The sequence below is a fragment of the Anomaloglossus baeobatrachus genome, chromosome 2 (genome assembly GCF_048569485.1).
Source record: "Anomaloglossus baeobatrachus isolate aAnoBae1 chromosome 2, aAnoBae1.hap1, whole genome shotgun sequence".
In the NCBI taxonomy this organism is placed as follows: Eukaryota; Metazoa; Chordata; class Amphibia; order Anura; family Aromobatidae; genus Anomaloglossus; species Anomaloglossus baeobatrachus.
Genome location: NC_134354.1, coordinates 241993393 through 242005705, shown reverse-complemented (window position 1 = coordinate 242005705; position 12313 = coordinate 241993393). Strand labels below are relative to the sequence as shown.

At 46.7% G+C, this 12313-nt stretch overlaps 1 protein-coding gene across 1 annotated transcript in view; it reads left to right on the top strand.

The window, feature by feature from the left end:
- Positions 1–7369: 7369 nt before the first annotated feature.
- The window catches only part of PLXNA2 (plexin A2), a 408755-nt gene continuing 403811 nt past the window's right edge, over positions 7370–12313 (top strand). The window contains exon 1 of the mRNA XM_075335732.1: positions 7370–7688. The gene's annotated coding sequence lies outside the window, so the exon portion shown is untranslated. The remainder of the gene's footprint in view (positions 7689–12313) is intronic.

The window sequence follows — 12313 nt, the reverse complement described above, 5'->3', positions numbered from 1 at the left end:
GGCTGGTGGAGACAGAAGCATTCCGTGACCTGATGGCGGCAGCTGTCCCACGTTACTCGGTCCCCAGCCGCCACTATTTCTCCCGGTGTGCCGTCCCCGCGTTGCATAACCACGTGTCACAAAACATCACACGTGCCCTGAACAACGCTGTTTCACCCAAGGTCCACCTAACCACAGACACGTGGACAAGTGCTTGTGGGCAAGGCCGCTACATCTCGTTGACGGCACACTGGGTTAATATTGTGGAAGCTGGGACCCAGTCTGAGCGAGGGACAGAACACGTCCTTCCCACACCAAGGTTTGCAGCCCTACCTCAGTCAGTGTTTCACCCACACTCTACAGCTCCGGAATGTCATGCTCTTCAGCCTCCTCCTCCTCCTGCGCATCCTCATCCACTGTACCCTCCACACCAGTCACAAGCTGGAAGCACTGCAGCACTGCCTCGGCGAAGCGGCAACAGGCTGTGCTGAAGCTAATCTGCATAGGTGACAAACCCCACAATGCAGAAGAGCTGTGGACAGCTCTGAAACAGCAGGCAGATCACTGGCTCACACCTCTGAACCTAAAGCCAGGAAAGGTCGTGTGTGACAATGGCCGGAACCTGGTGGCGGCTTTGAGGCGAGGCCAGCTGACACATGTTCCATGCGTGGCCCATGTGCTCAACCTCGTGGTTCAGCGGTTTCTAAAGTCATACCCAGAGCTGTCTGATCTGCTGGTAAAAGTTCGCCGCCTGTCTGCACATTTTCGAAAGTCACCTACTGCTTCAGCCGGCCTTGCCGGCTTTCAGCGCAGTTTGCATCTTCCGGCTCACAGACTGGTGTGTGATGTCCCCACGCGTTGGAATTCAACTCTGCACATGTTGGTCAGGATATGTGAGCAGAAGAGGGCAGTTGTTGAGTACCTGCATCACCTAAGCCGTCAGGAAATGGGTCAAACTCCACACATAACACCTGAGGAGTGGAGATGGATGTCAGACCTATGTACCATCCTCCAAAACTTTGAGGACTCCACCAAGATGGTGAGTGGTGATGACGCCATTATTAGCGTCACCATACCGCTACTCTGCCTTCTAAAACGGTCTCTGCTGAAAAACAAACATGATGCATTGCAGGCGGAGCGCGATGAGTTGCAGCAAGAAACAGTAGTGGGTGTGTGTGATGATAACACACAGCCCAGCCTTGTCTCATCACAACGTGCAGTGGAGGACTATGACGAGGAGGAGGATGAAGACATGGAGCAACTCTCCGGCCAAATTGAGGATATGACATGCACACCAGTCATATCCTCGGTTCAGCGTGGCTGGCCAGAGGACAGGGTAGATGAGGAGGAGGAGGAGGAGGAGGAGGAGGAGGACAGCATGTTCAGTCATCTTGTTGGTCAGGCTACTGAAGTCCTGGCTGTTAAGAGTCTGGCGCACATGGCTGACTTTATGGTAAGCTGCCTGTCTCGTGACCCTCGCGTTAAGAACATCTTGGCCGACAATCATTACTGGTTGGTAACACTGTTAGACCCACGCTACAAGGAGAACTTTTTGTCTCTTATTCCCGTGGAGGAGAGGTCAACCAAAATGCAGCAGTTCCGGAAGGCCATAGTCACGGAAGTAGGCAAAGCATTCCCCTCACAAAACGCTAGCGGCATAGGTCATGAATCAGTGGACAACCGAGGCGTACAGCCGAGAGAGGCACAAGTCCAATCCGCCAGAGGTAGGGGAACAGTCTTTAAGATGTGGGACAGTTTTCTCAGCCCCTCACGTACCACAGCCCCTGAGGTGCGGGGTAGTGCCACAAGAAATCCTAAGTTTGCCCAGATGCTGAAGGAGTACCTTGCAGATCGAACAACTGTACTCCGACATTCCTCTGTGCCTTACAATTATTGGGTATCCAAGCTGGACACGTGGCATGAATTGGCTCTCTACGCCTTGGAAGTCCTGGCCTGCCCTGCTGCTAGCGTTTTGTCAGAGCGTGTTTTTAGTGCCGCAGGTGGAATCATTACAGATAAACGCACCCGCCTGTCAACTGAAAATGCTGACAGGCTGACTCTGATCAAGATGAACAAGGGTTGGATTGGGCCAGACTTCACCACACCACCAGCAAATGAGAGCGGAATTTAAAGTTTGCCATGTACCTCCACTCACCCATGGGTACACACTTCTGGACTTTGGATAATCGCTGGACTGCTCCTCCTTCTCCTCATGCGCCACCATGATGATGACCGTTACAAATTGCAATACTTAGGCCTTTGTTTCAGGTATACCCCCAGTGGTAAATTTTTTCGCCCATTCTTTGCAGAATGGACATTACAACGACAGGAGACCCGCTCCTTTGCAATGGGAACAATGTTTTGAGGCCCTCATGCACGTCTCTACCCAGGGACAACGTGGAGCCTCCCAATTTTTGGCTGCCCTGCCTAAGGGCTATACTATAATACACCCACTTCCTGACAATGGACACTTAATGTTTTGAGGCCCTCATGCACGTCTCTACCCAGGGACAACGTGGAGCCTCCCAATTTTTGGCTGCCCTGCCTAAGGGCTATACTATAATACACCCACTTCCTGACAATGGACACTTAATGTTTTGAGGCCCTCATGCACGTCTCTACCCAGGGACAACGTGGAGCCTCCCAATTTTTGGCTGCCCTGCCTAAGGGCTATACTATAATACACCCACTTCCTGACAATGGACACTTAATGTTTTGAGGCCCTCATGCACGTCTCTACCCAGGGACAACGTGGAGCCTCCCAATTTTTGGCTGCCCTGCCTAAGGGCTATACTACAATAGACCCACTTCCTTCCAATGGGCACTTCAGGTTTACAGGCCCTCATGCACGTCTCTATCCAGGGACAACGTGGAGCCTCCCAATTTTTGGCTGCCCTGCCTAAGGGCTATACTACAATAGACCCACTTCCTTACAATGGGCACTTCAGGTTTACAGGCCATCATGCACGTCTCTATCCAGGGACAATGTGGAGCCTCCCAATTTTTGGCTGCCCTGCCTAAGGGCTATACTATAATACACCCACTTCCTGACAATGGACACTTAATGTTTTGAGGCCCTCATGCACGTCTCTACCCAGGGACAACGTGGAGCCTCCCAATTTTTGGCTGCCCTGCCTAAGGGCTATACTATAATACACCCACTTCCTGACAATGGACACTTAATGTTTTGAGGCCCTCATGCACGTCTCTACCCAGGGACAACGTGGAGCCTCCCAATTTTTGGCTGCCCTGCCTAAGGGCTATACTACAATAGACCCACTTCCTTACAATGGGCACTTCAGGTTTACAGGCCCTCATGCACGTCTGTATGCAGGGGCATTGGTGAACCTCACAATTTTGGACTGCCCTTGCAAAGGAAAATACTACAAAGACTCACTTCCTCAAAATGGGCACATTAGACTCAAGAGGCCTTCATGTACGTCTCTTCTCAGGGACATCGGAGTGCCACACAATGTTTTCACGTAAAATCTTTCATGTATTAATCTCAAAAAGTAACATACACCAGCTCTATCTCACTATTGGGTATGTGCCCTTAACATTTCCGCCATGAAAAATCATTTTGGGGTCATTTTGGAAGGTTTTCTGGTGAGTCCGTAAAAATGGCGTAAAACGCGGACAAAATTGTTCACAGCTGTGACTTTTCAGTGATAAATGCTTCAAGGGGTCTTCCCCATGCTGTTGCCATGTCATTTGAGCACTCTTCTGAGACTTTTGTGACATTTTTAGGGTTTCTCCATGCTGCCGGGGGGTCATTTCACAAAAATACTCGGGTCTCCCATAGGATAACATTGGGCTCGTTGCTCGGGCCGAGTACACGAGTATCTTGGGAGGCTCGGCCCGAGCTTCGAGCACCCGAGCTTTTTAGTACTCGCTCATCACTAAAGATTACTAATCGTAAACAAGAAGCACCGTGGGCAGGAGATTTCTATTAATTCCATACACTTTGCTTGTACTGTAAAATGCTGTGTTTCAGATGCAGCAACCATACACAGCATTAAATACACAAGTAACACTGATCATGGCTATGTACTCTTTACACAGGGTTGTCTTTTTTTCCCATCTAAATATTGTATCTTCTATAACTGTTACTTGCTTGTATATGATCCTGCTGAATTGTAAAGCGCTGCGGAATATGTTGGCGCTATATAAATAAAGATTATTATTATATTATTATTATTACACAGAGCAAAGGGGAAGAGGCATATCCCACCACTTTATAATCTGTGGAGGTCCCACGAATCCTGAAAATAAAGGAGGTACAACTGGTTTAGTAGGCGCACCCTTCACTGTTTTTGTTCCTCACAATGGTGCCCCAGTCAGTCATCTGGGCAGGGTATCTGCAGCATATTTTTGCCGCTACTGGATAGGTGATAAATGCATAGATCGGTGTGGGCCCAACAAAGATCACATCCAGGAGACGTCAAATGGTTTGGCTGGGCACCTGTGCCCTGTTGCTCGATTTATGTAACACTGGCAAACACAGCTATCTCCATCGGAGCTTAAAGCTGCGGTCACCCTAAACGACAGCGACAACGACGTCGCTGTTACGTCACCATTTTCTGTGACGTAGCAGCGACCTTGTAAGTCGCTGTTATGATCGCTGCTTAGCTGTCAAACACAGCAGCCAAAGCAGTGATCATAACGACACGCGTCGCTGTGCTGCAACATGTGCAGAGAGCAGGGAGCCGCGCACACTGAGCGCTGGTTCCTTGCTCTCCTAGCTACAGTACACATCGGGTTAATTAACCCGATGTGTACTGCAGCTACATGTCACAGTGCAGAGAGCAGGGAGCCGGGCACACTGCTTAGCTCTGGCTCCTTGCTCTCCTAGCTACAGTACACATTGGGTTAATTAACCCGATGTGTACTGCAGCTACATGTGCACAGAGCAGGAGCCGGCACTAGCAGCAAGAGCGGCGGAGGCTGGTAATGAAGGTAAATATCGGGTAACCAGGGAAAGGTCTTCCCTTGGTTACCCGATGTTTACAGTGGTTACAGCTTTCCGCAGCTGCCAGACGCCGGCTCCTGCTCCCTGCTCGCTTCATTTCGTCGCTCTCTCGCTGTCACACACAGCGATATGTGCTTCACAGCGGGAGAGCGACGACGAAAAAATGAAGCAGGACATTCAGCAACGAGCAACGACCTCACAGCAGGGGCCAGCTCGTTGCTGGATGTCACACACAGCGACAGCGACGGGACGTCGCTGCAACGTCACAGAAAATGGTGACGTAGCAGCAACGTCGTTGTCGTCGTCGCTGTGTGTGACACCACCTTAAGGCCCAGTGCCCACGCTGTGTAGTTTTGATGCGTATTTTCAGAAATCTGCAGCAAAATCTGCACGTCCATTGTGAAGCCAGCAAAGTCTATGAGTATTCAGAAGTGCTGTACCTACATTGCTTATTTTTCCCTTGCATATTTGGTGCAGATTTGATGCAGACAAAAAGAAATCTACACCAAATACGCAAGGGAAAGATATTCAACATGGGCACAGCACTTCTGAATTCTCATAGACTTTGCTGGCTTCACAATAGACATGCAGATTTTGCTGTAGATTTCTGAAAATCTGCATCAAAATCTGCGTCAAAATACGCAGCGTTATCACTGGGCCATAGACTTCAAACAGTGCAGCAGGACGCAAAAGCGACCAGTTGCCCTATCCAACTCCTCCTTTCTGTGGCCTTGTAGTTTGGAAGTAAACAGCGGAAATGAGTGCCTATCGTGCCAGTGGCTGGATCCACACTGATTTAACAATCTCTAATCTGTAGACATTGTCTACACTTTAATGTACCCCACTTTAATGTACCCCAACTGAGTCACCATTGAATTCTGTGACCATATAATACACACCACAGCTGCCGCTGAAGTGTTTTTTGCAAAAATCTGAGCAGCGTCCTTTCTACCATTTATTAACTAATTGATAGAAAGCATCTCATTAATTCTTGGAGAACGTATCCCACAGCTGAAGAACCTCTTCTGTAGAGGAACAAATAGCCAGGGATGGGCACAGGAGATGGCACTTCCTACAAAATCAAGCTATGACAAATTAGATAAGCATGGCTAACTGTACACGAGTCAGCCTGACCCCAGAACGTGAAGATATTGTACATATATATATATACATATATATATATATATATATATATATATATATATATACACATATATATATATATATATATATATATATATATATATATATATATATATAGGTATGTAGCGTATATAAATAAAGGATCAGGGAAGGACAACTGGCAGAAACTATAGAATGTGATTATAGGATCTGGTTTATAGGCTTCTCACCAGTATATTTACCTCATGACTTAAATATCTGGCAGGAAGCCTATATGCCAGGTCCATATCTTCTGGTCACATAAGTCTATGGTTTCTGTCAGGGTCCAGCCCTGGTCCTTTTTATAATTATTATTATTATTGTTTTTGCTTCCAGTAGAAGACTATGTCAGCATTTCTCTGCTGAGGTGTATATATATATATATATATATCTGACAGGAATCCTATATGCCAGGTCCATATCTCCTGGTGACATGTGTATGGTGTCTGTCAGGGTCCAGCCCTGGTCCCTTATTTATTATCTCGCAGGAGCCTATATGCCAGGTCCATATCCCCTGGTGATATGAGTATGGTTTCTGTCAGGGACCCGCCGTGGTCCTGTATTATTATTTTTCCTTACAATGGAAGAATATGCCAGCATTTCTGTGCTGATGTGTATATATATCTGACAGGAATCCTATATGCCAGGTCCATATCCCCTGGTGACATGTGTATGCTGTCTGTCAGGGTCCAGCCCTGGTTCCTTATTTATTATCTCGCAGGAGCCTATATGGCAGGTCCATATCCCCTGGTGATATGTGTATGGTGTCTGTCAGGGTCCAGCCCTGGTCCCTTATTTATTATTTTGCTTCCTATAGAAGGCTATGCCAGCATTTCTGTGCTGAGGTGACTATATCTCGCAGGAGCCTATATGGCAGGTCCATATCCTCTGGTCACATTACTGTATGGTTTCTGTCAGGGACCCGCCGTGGTCCTGTATTACTTCTCCTTACAATGGAAGGCTATGCCAGCATTTCTGTGCGGAGGTGAATACCTCTGGCAGGAGCCTATACGCCAGGTCTATATCCTCACATAAGTGCATGGTGTCTGTCAGGGTCCAGCCCTGGTCCTTTCTTATTCTGCTTCCAGTAGAGGCTATGCTATGCCAGCATTTCTGTGCTGAGGAGAATCTCTTGGCAGGAGCCTGCAGCCTCGGTCTGTAGCCTCTGGTCACTAGGAGTCCAGGGGGCACTGTGGTGTTTGGAGGGCTGGTGTGGGGAGGCAGTGCCCTCTGACAGGACGGTAATGGAGGGGGGCAGGCTCTGGCAGGCAGTGTGGCTGCTGATACTGTGTGTGGATATGGATGGGGGGAGTTTCTTGTCTCGCATGTGAAGGCAGCAGGGAGAGGAGCTACTGTAAGCTCAGCTGCCTCACACACGGGCGGACGGCAGAGGAGCCCACACTACAGAAGCCATAGACATCCATGCACGGCCGGAGGAGCGCGCCCGGGAGGGCATGAGGCGGGCACAGGACGGGCAGGCATTACACGGACGGAGGAGATACTGGAGGAATACTGATAGGACGGCACCTGGGGCTGGATCCATGTGGATTACTAGTAACGGCGGGAGGCTGCCAGTGAGGTGAGCAGAGCCCGGACATGTGCTGGGTGGGTATACGGTTGGCATGCTACCAGCTAGACTTGTAGGTTGGCAGCCAGGAGTTCCTCAGCCTCTGCAGCCATACATGTGTCTATGATGGGCGGCATTAACCCCTGCAGCCCCCGGGCAGAGCTGTCAGCAGCTCCGTGCTGGATTGTGGGTAATAGTGCACTGCAGGTGCCATCATCAGGATGGCAAAAATGACAAAACGATCATTACTGTCCATTATGTCATCGAAGCCATGGCTGCCAGGTTATATGTGCTGGTCCCCAGCCTGACCATGTGGAAAATGGACTGCTGAGGGCACAGTGTTTCCACATCCATGCCAGCTCTGGTGGGCAGAGGAAATGATAATGTGGCAACTTGGCTGCTCTTACTACATGGGAGGTTTGGTGATCGTCCTAATGCTATGTAAGGTCCACAGTGCTGGTTATCAAGCGGCACCAAGGAAGGGGTTAAAATAGTAGCCCATATGCCCAGCAGCGGAGAAATGGCATCTCATTGTGTGATTGTACTCTCCCTTTAATATTAATATGTGGCATCCCATTTGTCGGTGTAAATGATGTATGAGATACGGTTTAGCCAGTGCAGCGATACCTCATTAGGACACATCCTCACTGAGCCGGGCACATCCTCACTGAGCCGAGTACATCCTCACTTAGCCGGCCACATCCTAACTGAGTTGGGCACATCCTCAATGAGCTGGGCACATCCTCACTGAGCCGGGCACATCCTCACTGAGCCGGGCACATTCTCACAGAGCCCGGCACATGCTCACTGAGCTGGGCACATCCTCACTGAGCCAGGCACATGCTCACTGAGCCAGTCACATGCTCACTGAGCCGGGCACATGCTCACTGAGCTGGGCACATCCTCACTGAGCCAGGCACATGCTCACTGAGTCGGGCACATGTTCACTGAGCCAGGCACATCCTCACTGAGCAAGGCACATGCTCACTGAGCTGGGCACATCCTCACTGAGCTGCTCCGGTCCTAAAAAAAGAATCTGAAATTAGAATATTAAGTTGAGTGATGAGCCGCACTGTGAATCGTAAATGAAATCACTGCTAATATGCATACATGTACACCGAATACTGATCAGACGCCATGGGAAAGGGGCATGACATGGTGCTGTGCCATGGGCACCCCAATCCCAGCCATTCATATAGCTGGATGTATATATGTGGGAAGCACACTACTGCCTGCCATGGGCATCCTACTGTCTGGAGCCAGTTGCCTGTGCATTCATATAGCTGTATATATATATATATATATATATATATATATATATATCTAGAGAAGCACACTACTGCCTTCCATGAGCATCACACTGCCTGGAGCCAGCTGCCAGCCCATTTATATAGCTGTATGAATGTATATACAGTACATATGTAAGTATATGTAAGTATGTGCACATGTATGTTGAAGAACACACCACTGCGTGCCATGGGCATCAAACTGCTTAGAGAGGGCTGGCAGTCTATATATATTAAATGCACACCAATAATGTGTGTGTGTGGATATATATATATATATATATATATATACACATACATATGTGGAACGGTGCATTACTGTGTGCCATAGGTAGCTCTGTGCCTGCAGAGGGTCGGCAGGCCAGTCCCAAATATGCTTGCCTATATACTAGTATATATATATATATATATATATATATGGGACTGCCACTGCCAACCTTTTGCAAGTATAGAGTTGCTCATGGTATATATATATATATATATATATACATATATATTGCTGTAGCACTATCTAGTCTGTGGCGCTTTACATGTGAAAAGGGGTGTACATGAAAACAAGTACAGTGATCATGAACATTGAACAATACTGTAAAGGATATATAGGCACATACATATCTATGTATGTATACTATGTCTGTGTATATGTATATCATATATATATATATATATATATATATATGAAAAACATATATATGCATAAATATCTATATACGTGTTTATGTCTATATGCAGTCACACATGTATGTATGTTTTCTATCTATCTATCTATCTATGTATGTTTTCTATCTATCTATCTATGTATATATATATATATATATATATATATTTTTATATATATATATATATATATATATATATATATATAATGCTTCCCTGCGAGAGCTGCATTTGAGTTTTTTTCAAAGTCAAATAACTCATTCAATTACCATTACTACTAATTAGCATCCATGGCCTGAAGGTTGGCTGTGAAATCATTATGGCATAACTGACGAGGGTATGTGAGATTTCTAATTGACGGCCTATGCGTGGCACAGAAAATTATTTGAAGAGCTTACACTCTTCTGTGTTGGACTCTATGGCGGCTTATTCTCTGTTCTGCCATTGATTTATATGGCTCTCACATGGTATGGAGCGCTGCACAGTTTGTAATGTCCCTGTGCCCATTGGAGACCATAATCCCATACATTTCATAGTGGGTAAGTGTCTCACAGAATCCAGCCTTCTTTGTAGACTCTACATAAGGGGATCGTCATGCTGCGTTACACTGCGATCACCCTATGAGCATATTCCACAGAGGGTAGTGGAAGCCCAGGTACCATGCCACCCTCCCATCCTGGCACTTGGCTAGCTTTTCCTCTGATACTTTGCAATCTTCAGTGAAGGAAGTGAAATACCAGATTATAAGCAAACACGGCCTGGTAAATATTGACGGCGTAGCTTTTGGTGTTATTGGCTGTAGTTACAGTCAGAAATGTTGGATTGCAGGTGATGTTGAAAAGCAAACACTGTCAGCATGGCCGTGCTATGTAAAGAACTTTCTTATCAGCGAGTGCCTATCATCAGGCTTACTGATGTATGAAATATTAATAAAATGCCTTCACTTCATTATATTGATTTCCACTGAGATTCTGCTCACTTCTAGTGGGTTGTCATACTGGCCAGTCCTGATCCATTACTGCAGAATAAAGCAGGACGTAATCTTATACTCTGGCAACAGCAAAACAAGGCACGTAAGAGCAAATCATCAGTACTGGGGCTGGGGAGGTTGTCCCCATGTGTCAGATCTTCTGCATGCGTATTATATCCAGAGACTTTATGACATTGCTAGATGTACTGGTACATAGCCACTGTGGCCGACAAGTTGACTTTTTTTAAGACTTTTAAACCTTTGAGTTGTATTGATGATTCAATTTAATTAAATCTGTATTGTCTATTTAAAAACTTGATCAATACGTCATGTAGTGATCCTATTATGTCTGGTATAACGCCATGTGGTGGTCCTATTATGTCTGCTCTAACGCCATGTAGTGGTCCTATTATGTCTGCTATAACGCCATGTAGTGGTCCTATTATGTCTGCTATAACGCCATGTAGTGGTCCTATTATGTCTGCTATAACGCCATGTAGTGGTCCTATTATGTCTGCTATAACGCCATGTGGTGGTCCTATTATGTCTGCTATAACGCCATGTAGTGGTCCTATTATGTCTGCTCTAACGCCATGTAGTGGTCCTATTATGTCTGCTATAACGCCATGTAGTGGTCCTATTATGTCTGCTATAACGCCATGTAGTGGTCCTATTATGTCTGGTAAGATGCAATTTAATGGTCCCATTATGTCTTGGTAAGATGCCATTTAGTGGTCCTGTTTTATTTGGTAAGACACCATGTAGTGGTCGTATTATATCTGGTATAACGCCATGTAGTGGTCCTATTATGTCTGGTAAGACACCATGTAGTGGTCTTGTTATATCTGGTAAGACGGCATATAGTGGCCCATTCTGGCTGGTAAGATGCCATGTAGTGGTTCTATTATGTCTGGTAAGAAGCCATGTAGGGGTCCTGTTATATCTGGTAAGACACCATGTAGTGGTATTATTATGCCTGGTAAGAAGCCATGTAGTGGTCCTATAATGTCTGCTAAGAAGATATGTAATGGTTCTGCTATATCTTATAAAATGTCATGTAAGACACCATGTAGTGATCCTTTTATGTCTTGTAAGACGCCATGTAGTGGTCCTTTTATGTCTGGTAAGACGCCATGTAGTGGTCCTATTATGTCTGGTAAGAAGCCATGTACTGGTCCTACCATGTCTGGTAAGACGCCATGTAGTGGTCCTATTATGTCTGGTAAGACGCCATGTAGTGGTCCTACCATGTCTGGTAAGACGCCATGTAGTGGTCCTATTATGTCTGGTAAGACGCCATGTAGTGGTCCTACCATGTCTGGTAAGACGCCATGTAGTGGTCCTACCATGTCTGGTAAGACGCCATGTAGTGGTCCTTTTATGTCTGGTAAGACGCCATGTAGTGGTCCTTTTATGTCTGGTAAGACGCCATGTAGTGGTCCTTTTATGTCTGGTAAGACGCCATGTAGTGGTCCTATTATGTCTGGTAAGACGCCATGTAGTGGTCCTACCATGTCTGGTAAGACGCCATGTAGTGGTCCTTTTATGTCTGGTAAGACGCCATGTAGTGGTCCTTTTATGTCTGGTAAGACGCCATGTAGTGGTCCTATTATGTCTGGTAAGACGCCATGTAGTGGTCCTACCATGTCTGGTAAGACGCCATGTAGTGGTCCTATTATGTCTGGTAAGACGCCATGTAGTGGTCCTACCATGTCTGGTAAGAC